Source organism: Spermophilus citellus (assembly GCF_964194105.1).
Source record: "Spermophilus citellus genome assembly, chromosome: 2".
Classification (NCBI taxonomy): Eukaryota; Metazoa; Chordata; class Mammalia; order Rodentia; family Sciuridae; genus Spermophilus; species Spermophilus citellus.
In genome coordinates this window covers 17,087,137-17,098,123 of record NC_138183.1, presented here as the reverse complement: position 1 = coordinate 17,098,123, position 10,987 = coordinate 17,087,137, and the positions used below count along the sequence as shown (strand labels likewise).

The 10,987-nt window shown below is 43.3% G+C and overlaps 1 long non-coding RNA gene across 1 annotated transcript; it reads left to right on the top strand.

Moving 5' to 3' along the window:
* Positions 1 to 2,224: 2,224 nt before the first annotated feature.
* LOC308642285 lies at positions 2,225 to 9,882 on the top strand. The gene is made up of 4 exons (XR_014020520.1): positions 2,225 to 2,453; positions 5,236 to 5,381; positions 8,295 to 8,317; positions 8,783 to 9,882. It is a non-coding gene; the product is annotated as an uncharacterized lncRNA (long non-coding RNA).
* The last annotated feature ends 1,105 nt before the right edge of the window (positions 9,883 to 10,987 follow it).

The window sequence follows — 10,987 nt, the reverse complement described above, 5'->3', positions numbered from 1 at the left end:
AATGTATTGAAGAGCTTTGAAAACTGAAAAGTGTTACAAAATTACAAAGAATGACATGAGGGGCTTTGGTTTATTTTCCCATCATTTATCATGGGCGGCACATTGAGGAAATTGGTGTAAATCAAATGTGAGATTCAAGAATGACGCTGGTAAAAGGAGGCCTGAGATGATCCCCCATGTTCTGACTCTGGTACAATGCAGTTCACTCCCCCTGTCTTGGCCTCAGTTTCCCTCATCTTAAAAAATGAAGTGGCTGGAGAAGCCCAGCTTTGAAGTCCCCTCCAGCTTCCTTCTGTGATTCCATGACAATGTCTACCATTTGTCTGAACTTACTAGTAAGTTATCTAACTCTGCTCACCTGGAAAGAACAGATGGCAAGGTTGAATTCTTTAGGCCTGGGAACCCACCTGATGGATGGAGGGCTCAAGAAAGTAGAGGAGTCTCATGTTCAAAACCCAACATGGCTGCTGGGTTTCCAGGTCATATTAAGAATTCTGGAGCCCTAGGCACATTTAACTTTATGGGTTTCTTCCTCCATTAAACAAACAAACAACCATATTATATCACTGCATTGGTATAAAGGGGAATATTATGCAGCAACAACTATTTTTTTTTCTTTTGACATAAAGAACATTAAAATATACTATGATCCTCTAAAAAGCATCATGGACCACAGACACCGTGCCTCCTGTAACTGATGGATAAGATGGCTTGCTGGCACCTCATAAAAATGATGGTAAGTTTTGTTCATGGGGCATGCCAGCCACTGCCAGTCACTGAAGTTTGACTCTCTGCTGGAGCAGGGTTGCTCAGACTCAGCACTATGCGTATTTGGATAATTCTTTGTGGTCCTGTTCACCCCTGAATTCTATTCACTCAGGGCTAGTGACACACCTGTCCCAGCTGCAAAAACCAAAAATGTCCCAGACATTGTCAAGTGTCTCCTGAGAGATATAAATCTTCCCCAGTTGAGAACTGCTATTCTAGAATATTCTTCTATATGTTTTTCTATTTCTAATAGCTCATGATCTTCTAACAGCATATATCAACATTGGTGAAAGTTAGAGTCCTTATGTGGAACTATAATGCTCTTCCTGACCTCTCCCAACTTCATTTCCTACCATCCTTTCTATTACCAATGTGGCTCCAACCTGTGTCCCCTTGGCTCTGCCCTGGGCCTGATGGACACACTATGGCCCACTGGGAACTTTGAAATATTTCTTCACTCTGTGGAACACACTTCCTTCAGCTAATATACTTGTTACCTCTCTTACCTTCTTTGTTTTCTTTGTTTAAATATCACTTATTTGATGAGGCCTATCCCAGCCATCTTCTATAAAACCTACAACCCCAACCCTTGGCATTTCTCTGCGCCCTTCTCTCTCTCTTCTTCTGCTTATCTGACTCTCTTTCTCTCTCCCTCCATAGGCATTCCATAGGTTTTCAACTATAATTTTCCCCCCAGATTATAGTAAATGTATGTAATTTATACTATTTAACTTATTTACTTATCTTTCTCTCCCTGTTAGAATATAAACTCCATGAGGACAGGGATCCTTATGTTCTCTTCTTTGTTCATAGTGTATCCCAACTGCCATGTAGTAGGTGTTCAATAAATATGCATTGGATTGAGTTGAATAGAACTGAATCAGAGTTGCCCATTCTGTCTTTGAACATGCCATGAGAAACTTCTTCCTTCTTTGACCCCCAATTTATGTCTGTGTCTCCCTTGCTGTGTAACCATTTCTTCTTCAGGGGAGTTTGGTGTAGATTTTTTTTTCTCACTCTGCCTGACCATACTTCTGTTTGTGCCCCCATCTGCTCCCACTTTGTCCCCTGGGCTGCATGGAACAGCAGAAAGGAACCCTGGATGCCCAAGATTTCAAACAGCTGACTTCTCACTGCTGATAGCTATTCTATCTGTAAAAAGGAAAGATTGAAAAGAGACTTGAAAAAGCCAGACCTTGCCACCCCCATGAGTGCAAAGAGTGACCAAGAGAGCAGAGGAGCCCCTTTAAAATCTTTATGTGGGGAATTATTTACCACCAGAGCTGCTGAATAGAAAGACCAGGCAATGGGGTCATAATGTCCTCCTCTCCAAGCTGCCTGGGAGAGGCAGCCAAGGTATCTTGCAACCAGGGCTGGCAAGTGGGGACACCAGGAGCCCCTATCTTGCCTGAGAGGCAGCCCTTGCTGACCCAGTTTCAGCACAACATTACCTGACACAGCACTGCAATCCGCAACTTTAATAACTTGGTGACATACAAAGCAGTTTTGATGCAAAGTGGAGCTGACAGAGCAGCAGAGGAAAGGCTTTGCTTCTCCCTGAGCTGCGTGGGGAATCCACTCAAGGTGACTGCAACCTTCGAGGCCCGCTGACAGGCTCAGCCTGCTCTTGCAGACAGGGAAGCCTGGCTTGTTTGCTAGGAGGGCAGACAGAGGGGCAGCAGACGGTGAGTGGGACCTGCTAGGAAGGACCTGTGGATGCAGCCTGTCTCTTCTGCTTTGATGCTGTGTCCCTAAAACCCCTGCTCTCCATCACCCCTGCTGCCTCTGCCTTTATTCACGCCTCTATCACTTGGCTAATGTAACAGCTGCAAAATGTGTTTCAGGCTTGTCCCTCTTTATTCCATTGTGTTCAGAGTCAATAGAGTGATCCTCAAAAAAAAAAAAAAAAGCAACGATATCAATGATCATGTCACTTTCTACGTCAAACCTTCCATGCCTCCATTCCTGCAGAAACACTGCTAAAGCAGAACAGCTGATACCTGTGCTCAGTCTAAAAGCTATAATTTTGGCTTCTCTCACTTGATCCTAAACATTCCTTAATCACTTCTGGCAACCACCACCTCAAACTTCAATTTCCTCTTTGCAATAGTTTAAACATACACCAAAACTTTCATTGCCTAACGTCCCTGGGTGCCCGCTCACGCAACTCTCGCTTGGATGCCTCCTATGCTGCAGGACTCACTTTCTCATATGGCAGCCTTTGCTAATATTGAGCAGCTATAAAGCTCTGCATGTCTTTGCTTATGAAACACAATTCTGCTGCATAACTATTATTTGTTGCTCCTGCACCTGCCCTGCAGAAAATGTTCTGTCTCAAGACACTTCTCAGAAGTGATTTCAGGGAAACACGATTTAAAAACATCTTATCTGAGCCAGAAGTTCCAGGGTCCTCTAACCATTTTTTTCATATGTATGATTTCTCCCATCCTCACCCACTCTCTTCTTCCTTCCCGCACCTGCCTAATACATCCAGACTCCTCTCAGAATCAACATGGGGATTTGTACAATGAACTCTTGAAGATAATCATAATAATTAGAAACAATAATAATAACATTTAGCAACTGTTCTTGGCATATGGAAATGGGTGTTTTGACCTGGGTTGTATGATTTGAATTATTTATTCTAGTATTTATTCATTAGCAAAGAGGATATACAAAGTAAAGCACAGCCCCTGCCTGCCTATGTTTCAGGGTCTGGAGGGGGTGCGTAATCCTGGAAGCAGCTATTACAGCTCAGTGTGATAGAAGCATGTGGGCTTCAGGGAGCAATGAAGAGGTGTCCCTAAAACAGTATGGGGAGATGGAAAAACCCAAAGGGATGGAGAAAGTCCTGCAGAGAAACTGCTGTCTACATGGAGATTTAGCACATAATAAGAGATAACCAGAAGAAGGGAGTGGGCAGGACATTGCAGGTGGCACACAGAGCAAGAACGAAGGTACAGAAACAAGGCAGCATATACTATTACTCAGAGGCTTCACAGGTTTTAACGAATTCTTATCAGGGCAATGTGTATTAAGAGGTCAATTCTGTGTCCAAACTAAAGTTCAAATAGAGTTCTAGAAGAGAGAGATTACTGGAGCTTGAAGTTGTCAGGACAACCTTGATGGAGGGGGAGGGTCCCAAAGTGGGGCCCGAAGGAAGAACACATTATAGATAGCAGAGAGGAGGAGAGATAGATATCTATATGCAAATATGTCCGCACACATACATCTGCTTCATATGCATTTAAACCTTAGATTGACTTTCACTTGCCTTCCACTTTGGTTTCCATAGTAACCCTAGCCACTTATTTTTCTTTTAACCTCCTTTTCATTGTTTCAGGATAAGGTGGGCTCCATGAGGGTTAACCAGTCAGGGAAAGACAAGATATTTTAAAGCAATTATTTGGATTTGAAAAAAAAAAGATAGAAAATCTCCAACTTTGCAATTTAATGCAAACTGTCTCTGGTATATTTGCCCTGAAGGATGCTGTAGGGAGAAACAGGAGCCAGAATTCTTCTCGTCCCCTCCTCCCTGACTTCTATTATTACCGTGCACTTACTGCTAATACAGCATCTAAACTTGCAATCTCGGTAACTATGGCAATAAAATGGGTGAGATTCCCTTCCATTATGACTTGAATTGTTAGGACTTTGCAAATAGCACGTGCGTTTGCACAGGGGAGGAGGAAGACACACTCTGGGGAAAAATAGTGATTTCAGCTCCCTGTGGGGAGTTGGAGATCGTTGTCAATCATTCCACATCCACATGGAGAATTATCACTGTCCCCATGTCAGAGGATGCAGACACAGTGCCCGGTGGGTGCAGTGTACATCCAGAGCTAGCAGAACTCCTTTGCACAGCCAATAAGGCCAGGAGGCCAGGGCTGCACTGAGCTTAGAAGAGTTGGTAGGTAGCAGGCAAGAGAGGAGGATCTAATCCAGGGGCCAGCAAACTTTCTTTATAAAGGGGAAATCTAAGGCTTGAAGGTATTGCAGTCTCTGTTGCCACTACTTACACTGTTGCATACAAGCAGTCACAGACATAATGCAAGTAATTGGGTAGACTATGCTCTAGTAAAATTTTATTTATGGATACTAATATCTGAATTTAGAATATGCTTCACATACCATATTTTTTCCTTTATTCTTCCCAACCATTTAAAAATGTAAAACATATTCTTAGTTCAAGGATTCTACAAAAACAGGTGGTAAGCTGGATTGAGCCATAGACTATAGTTTGGAATTTCTCATTCCTCTCTGCCAACAACTGTGCATACCACACAGGCAGGTTTTGTTATGAATTCATAACCTTTTAATTTATCATTATTATAACATTTGTTATTTTAGTAGCATTAGATATTGCTGCCACTATTGGCTATGATTTTTATTATTGAGTCTATCAAGAATTGTCCTAAGTTCTGCGTATTTCATATTATTTAGTCATTACCAAAACTCACTTCACAGATGAGAAAAAAGATTGAGATGCTTAGGCTGACACTTACAGAAGTATTATTGACCTGCCAGCCTTTAACCCAGGAGAGTCTCTGCATCCACCACGTTTTGGGCCTTACTCTCAGAGGGCCGGACCATCAAACCTAAAAATTCCACCTGTGAGTACAGCCCAGGACTGTCAAAAACCTTCTTTTGCAATGAGTGCAATGAGCTGGGGTTCATGGGAATTCAGTGGGAGTGGGACCTCTGCTGGTCCAAGTCCCTGATTTGCCTTTTGCCTTGGCCTAAGTGACAGCATAGTCATGTTCACCATCTCCTGACTCTGGCTGTCTGTCTGGAAGAGCCCTCAACATTCTCACCTGCCTCCCGTAGCTTTGCAGCTTCTGCTTCCTCGTTTCCTTGCTGTGCTGCCTTGATGCTGACAGCGGAGCCCCTGGGTGCACAGTCTTCCATCACTGGCCTGCTATTCTCAGTCCTCCTGCCCCACCTCCATCCTCTCCAGGCACTTTGAGGAGAGGCTCTGTGGACTTGGAATGCTTAGTCAGGAGAGAAGAATGCCCCAAAGCTGGGGAAGAAGATCACTGTCTTCCAATCTCTAAGGAGGCAGGAGATGTTAACTATTCAGGACAGTCGCAGAGAGAAAAACTAGGAATCCTGAACAGAATTTATAAAGTAGCTGATTTGTGTCTTACGGATATTATTCTAGGTCACTAAATATACCTACTGCTACAGGCAGCTGTGATGCCGTGGAGATAAGGTTAGATGGGGTCTGAACTTCAGTCTTTTCCCAGGACTTTAGTCTGTCCCATTTTAATAGTTGGGCCCAACTGTTCCATTTCTGCCTTCTGCCCTGAGCAAAGTGTCTTTATGACTTTGTGAAAAAGTTTGGCTGCAGCTGCCCTTGATCTTCTTGGCAGGTGATATGACCTTGGAAAGTCAGGTCCCTTTCTGGGCCTTATTTTCCCATCGGTGCCACGTGAATGACAATGCTCTCCCACTCCAAAGATCACCAATGTCAGGCCTTTCTGCTCAGCTCCTGAGGAGCAGGCACATCTGGCTTTTGGATCCATTACTTTTCATACTTTTATGAGATTTCCCCCGCCCCCAGTCCCTAGGAAATTACTGCTGTTCTTTCTTTGGAAAGAACATTCGCTGGGACCTGTGCTAAGCAAATGCATTCGGCTTCTCTCTATCTGATTTCTCTTTTTCTCATTTGTCAGCAAAGGAGAAACCTCCTAGCTATTAATCAAACTCCTGGCTGTGGATAGCTTTAATTGCAGAAACCATCGCTGGATGAGGAATGCCCAACTTTTCCAAAGAAAGCCGACTGCCTAACACAGAAGAGAAACAATTAATTACCTGCTTCTCCTGTCCCCAACAGAGATGCAGATGAACTAACAATATTGCTGCTGGCACCAAATTCTCCCTTCCCAAGGTGGAGGAAAGCTAATGCAAACTCAGACAACATTCATGAGAGTGGAATATCGAAATAGTTCAGCTATCAGGCCCTGGTGAGAGCAAAAGTTTTGCATCTGGCTGGCATTTTTAAGATGGTCACAGACACACTTGAGATCTCATTGACAGTTATTGGGATGTGTTTAAAAATCATATTCTCTGGGGAAAGATCTTGCATATGAAAGATATTTGAGAGAAGCAAAATGTGGAGGGTAAAATTTTTTAAAAGTCATAATTAAACAGATCAACATATTTTGTATATCACAGCTGACTGAAGTAGAATTGTGTGTGGAATTTACACTATCACATCAGAAGAAATATCAGGGAGGTGGACTTGCAGAAAGAGCTGCTTTCCCAAATGAAGTTAGATTTATCTCTGGTGGTATTCAAGAATACTTTGGGGATGTTATAAATAAATCTTTGGATTGTACGGGAGGTTTATTTAAATGATTTTGAGTAGCTAACTTCCCCTCCTTTGAGTCTTTCTTATAATGCCTTTGGCTTACTTCAAAGGCTATATAGAAAAACCAGTGACAGAGAGAGAATTGAGCTTAAGTTTAGAATTTGTTTGAAAAAAAATAAAGGTTGGTATTAGAGCACTATGGAAACTAATACTAGAATACATTTTTTAAAATCTTTAGTTGTCACAGGAATATGATTATATATATATAAAGCCAGGCTGGGAACTCTGTTGCCTTTTGTGCATTCACAATATCTAGCAGATACCTACACAAGGGAAGGATTAATGAAGTGTTTGTAAGCACTGAGTCAAATTAAAACTTGCATTCTGATTTGAGTCCTCAGAAGTGATGTTGTCAAGTTATAAAGAGAATGAGCCCAAGTTAGACTGCCCCAGGTCTAGACCTTAGTTCCTTGTTTGCTAGATGAATTAACTTGAGCAGGTGGCATAAACTCTCTGTGCCTCAGTTTCCTCAAAACCTTCTCCTGAACTCAATGAGGTTATAAATACAAAACACAGCAGAACTTTTGAAAGGAATAGCAGGCATTTATTCAGTACATGAAATGTTTGAAGCACTGTTCTATGCATTTTGCACACATTTATTTTAATCTTCATGCTAACTTTATTGCTGAATGAATCTGAGGAACTGAGTGGGTAACTGATGTGCCCAAGGCCACTCGCTAAAGAGATGGTAGCACTGGGATTCTGGGTCAGTGCTCTCCATTGCAGATGACAGCTACTTCACAAGCATCACAAAAATGATGATGACCATCATTTTTGTCTTACTGTAACTCCAACTTTTCTCCCAACTGGTTTCTATCCATTCCTCTCTACCTGTGATTGCCCGTACTACTTGTCTACTGCACAAAAAATTGCCTGAGCTGAGTTTTTAGGACCCTGTTTGATTTCTTAGAATTTTTGCCATAGAGCTTTATGTGGGCTTTGAATTTGATAGATGCTGTTTCTTTGTTGGCTGAGTTGATGACTAGTATAATGATCTCATTTACTCAACAGGGCCATGTTATCTGGACAACAGTCTGTGGATCTGCGTAACTGCTCCAATCCTTTAGTGTGCTAGGTTAGAACTCCATCATGGCCAGCTTTTCCGTTTTCTTTCTGTATTTGTTTATTTATGTATTTACTTATTTATTTCCAGGTAGAGTGGCTGTGTTCACATAGGTAAGTGACCTAATCTCTCTGGGTTTTGGTTTTGGTTTACATAAGTAAGTGACCTAATTTCTCTGGACTTTTGTTTGAGTTTCTTTTCTTTTGGTTTTGCCAACCTGCTGTGGGGGGGGATTCAGCAATGATATTGGGGACGTGAATTCTTTGGAGTGCTTTCTCCCAAGTTAGTAATTTGCACATTTACTTGTCAACCTAAAAAAGCTACTAAGGGGGAAGGTCACCGCAGTTCCGTTGGTGATTTACCTCTTAATTCCTCTGGTTTGGTTTATCTCCGTTCCTGGTAAGACCAAGACCTCCTTCTTTCACGGAATTAGCTCTTTTACTGTAGTTAGAATGTGGTAGGTCAGTGAAGGGGGTAGTGAAGCTCTTGGTTCTTTTCAGTTGTTTGAGTTTCTTTTCTTTTTGTCTCGAAGTGTTTTCCTTTTCCTCACTGCTCTTTTCTTCTCTTGCATCTATCAGGCTCTCTCAGCAGCTTCAAATGGAAAACTTTGAAGTAAGTGAACTTAAAAGAAGACTGAAAGCTCAGTAAGATGTCTGGCGATCCCTCGGGCAGCCTTGCTACACCGCTGTTGGTGGCAGAGCTGATCCTGGGCTGTCAGGCTCGCCCCTCTAGGCTCCGGGCGCCCCGGCCTGGAGCAGTCAAGGGCTGCACTGGCGGGGGGCTGGACTCGCCACCAGGCTGCAGAGCAGTCCCCAGGTCTGCGCAGCCCCGCGGGGACTCAGCGCACGGCGTCGATCCTGCAGCCCGCGAGGCCCCGCGAAGGACTTCTGAGTAGCCTTTTAAGCTGCCGGCTGCTTTCAAAATGGGTCTTTGAAAGGGTGGGCTCCGGTGACTCTGCACTGGGGGACGGAGCTCCGCTTTTCAGGGAGGACCTGCGGGCGCACACGTGCCCGCCTCGGTGGCGCTCGCCTGCTTTTCCGAGAGAATAAAAGGAAGTCAGGTCTGGTTGGTGTTCGTGCGCACGGTTGCAAGCCTTTATTTACGGAGGAAGCCTTGACTCCTGGAGTTCTCACTGGCCATCGGGGATGAATGGAGCATTTGAAGTGAAAATAGTGAAATTTTTTTCTTTGGGATATTTCCTTTTTTGTTCCCCTCTCTCTCCCTTTCGCCCTCAAAACTCGGTGATATCATTTTACTTAGTGATTCAATGAGGGAGGGAAAAAACATACAGACATATGTCTAAAATTAAACGGGATAGTTCAAACCTTGCTCCAGGCGGAGAAATTAAGTGTCTATTAGTCAGAGGAGGGAGGGAGTAGCTGCCACCCCGCGACCTTGCCCTCACTTTCTCCTGCTTTTCCCCAGGCCTTTAGCCCTGGGTTGAATGATCAGAATTTCCAAGCCACAGGAAAGGAGGTGGTGCGGTGGTGCAATCCAGTGGCGAGAAAACTTGACCTACAACCAGACAGTTGGGGTCTGCATTTTCTGCAGGCCACTTAATGTTGTGAAGGTGCCACCCTGTTTTTTTTGCGTCAACAGAGGGCGGAATTTTGCCTTAAATGTGTTCCTGTTTCTTCTGGCTCATTTTATTCTCTTTGTCTCTTTATTGAGGTGTGCATTAAAAGGCTGCTAATGGTTCATATAAATGCCTTGGTGAGTTTGGGGATAGATAAACACCCGCAAAAACATCACCACCATCAAGGTCAGAAAATTATCCATCACCTCTCAAAGTCTCCTCCTCCCACCTACTTTATGGATATTACTATTATTTGTGGCAAAGCATTTAACGTTGATCTACTTTCTTGACATATTTCGAGGTGAGGAAATCCTTTCATTTCAACCCCACCACCACTGTGGAACCCGGAGGGCATAATGCTAAGGGAACTAAACCTCTGACTCCTGTTTGGGTCAGTCCTTCCTTGCACTAAACCTGAAGGTATGACAGTACCCAAATCTCTCCTGAGTTCCTTAACACTGACTCCCACCTGTGATACCCTTTTTTTGGTACAATTGCCGGATCATCCTTACCTGTACTTTTAAAAACCCAACTTCTTCTAAGTTATCCCTGTCCTACCAGGGCACCTCCAGCTTCTGTTATAGAAGCATGGTCCTACCTGTAGGGCATACAAAGCCATTTAGCAGATGGTACTGGGTTAGAAATATAATGCATGTACTCGAAGATGATTTGTTTGGAAGGATCATTACTTATTCAGAGTTCCATAAGAAGGTTATCAGTGAATCAGTGTGAGCCCAGAAGAACAAATTGAAATAAAATTTCCCAGAAAGGGAATACAAAAGTCTCGAGGGAGGTTTGATCTTCCCCATCTCACATGAAAACAGGATTGAAAGATCTCTATGAATTCATAGGCAACACAGACAGCAGGGAAACCAGAATCCAAGAAAATGCAGATTTTTTGACTTCAAGGGATGCTCTTTCCAGTACATCACACACAGTGAATTGCTGTCTTCCCTATCCTTCCTCTTTCCTCTCTCTTCTGGTTAAAACTCTATCTCATAATTCCTTACCTCCGACTTTCGTGTCCTGAAGCCTTATCAGACTGTGACAGGCAGTCTTGGGCAGGCAGCCCACTTGGTACCCTGTGAATAGTACATTTTCCATTCTCACACACACACACACCATGTTGTATACCGAAACCCTATCCCCTTTAGCAGGAGGGAACTGTTAATTATAGACACTCATGGGCTCTGTGTTCCAAAAAGAC